Genomic DNA, 2,088 nt, shown 5'->3' on the forward strand with positions numbered 1-2,088 from the left:
CCTAGATCTGGGTCCTAGCAAGGACTTCCCTTCTGCTAGGGCTTCTCTCCCTGATGGATTTCGTCATACTGAGTGATGTTGTTGCTTTAGGAACTTACGGTGGCTTGAAAAGTGGTGGCATGGTCTTGGGAGACATGATGACTGCTGGCGACGCACTGACTGGCCCCGACGATGCTGGTGGTCGGTCCGCTTTGAGCTTAGATTTCGGTTACTTGTCGTTAGGAGCACCTAGACCAAAACAATATTTATAATTTCACAAACAACTCTACTACTAGTAAAGAGGCAAGTAAAGATCGGATCCCAAGGGACGGGTATTGATGTAGGATTTTCGATTGCAAGAAGTGGTGTCTAGGGGTGTCACAATTTGGGTTGAGATAAGAAGATCACTAAACTAAATAACAATAGAAGTAAACAAGCAAGATGACTAAAATGAGATGTAAACAATTGATTAAAAGCACTAGGGTGTCATGGGTTCATAGGGGATTCATGGGAATTGATCATACAAACATATTCTCAAATTATAAGCAAGCAATTATTGTTATGATAGGATCGAGTTGGTTTATATCTTACAATCCTAGGAAGGTTTGTGTCTTGGAGCTGAATCGATTAGATTGTACAACACCTACAAGTCGACTTAATCCTCCCTACTCAACTATATGCATGGTCTAATGAGGCTCGATTTGGTTTATGTCTTACAAGTCTCATTGGAAAGGTAAGTGATGGGTAAAAAATGCAAGGATTCATAGGCTCGCATTTCATCAAACATAACATGTGCATAAGTTGAGATCACAACAAGCAAGCAAATAAATTATGTGAACATATTTAATTAAGCATGAATTATCCCCTATGTTGGTTTCCCCTAATTACCCATTAACCCTAGTTAAGGAAACTACTCACTCATTATCAAGTTTAACATGTTAACAAGGTTGTCAATAATATTAACAAAGCAAAACATGATGAATAAATGAAGATGATTAACAATATTTAAAAAGGGATTAAGGGAATTATACCTAATGATAATTCCAAAATAATAATGCAAAGAATAATAGAAGTACTTGATGATTGATGGAAGGTTGTCAATCTCCCAATAAACCCAAATAATCTTCAATTACCCAAAATAAAAGATGAACAATAGAGATATTAAGGAAATGAGATTTGTATTAATACTTGATTAGAACTTGATTACAAGATTAAAGAGAGATTAGAATAATATAAACTACACTAAAGATTGATAAGAAGAACATGATAATCTAATTAGACTAATGGAGTATTTATAGTGGGGATTAGGTGCACAAATTAGGCTTACTAAGGGCTTAAATGACGATTAAGTCCTTGAGGAATCGCTCCTCTCAAGAAAAGATGTGGGTCTCCTTTTAGCTAGTCTTCCAAAAATATGCACATCTTCAATGGAAGAAGGAAGAGGACGTGTCTCTCTGGAGTACAATCCGAGCGTCCAAGGGTCGGGACGGGCGGATTGGCGAGCTTCTGGATGACAGGCCTAGTGGTTTGGACGAGCGTCCTGGGGAGCTGCTGGACGGGCGTCCCGAGTGGTGGGACGAGCGGATCCTGGCTCAGCTTCCTTTTCTTCTTTTCTTCTTTTCTTCTTCCAACAATCCTCCGAAATTTTATCAGGGATGCAAGGATCTTCTTCATCATTGCCCATCTACTACATTATGTACAAATGCCTTCTAGTCTTATCTTCTCTTTGATGCTTGGTCATTAGATTCGATCAATTTAGCTCTATTTTGCCATGAAAATGCAAGGTTTGTACTCCTCTCCTACCAAGGAAACAAAACCTCAAAGAATATGCAAAACAAAGGACTAAAGATAGTAAATGACCCAAATATGCACTAAAAAGCATAGGAACGAGGCTAATTCGGGGACTAAATATGCTCAAATATTGATCACATCAGCTGGAAGAGGCCTTCCTCCAGAAGGTTGAGAAGGTACTCCCTGGGTGCTGGACGGACTCAGACTGGCTCTAGACATGGCGATGAACGAATTGCTTTTGGGAGATTTGGTTATAAAAATTTATGATTATGCCCCACGGTGGGCGCCAAATTATTTTGGTAAAAATCCACTGAGTCG

Source organism: Silene latifolia, chromosome Y (genome assembly GCF_048544455.1).
Source record: "Silene latifolia isolate original U9 population chromosome Y, ASM4854445v1, whole genome shotgun sequence".
NCBI lineage: Eukaryota > Viridiplantae > Streptophyta > Magnoliopsida > Caryophyllales > Caryophyllaceae > Silene > Silene latifolia.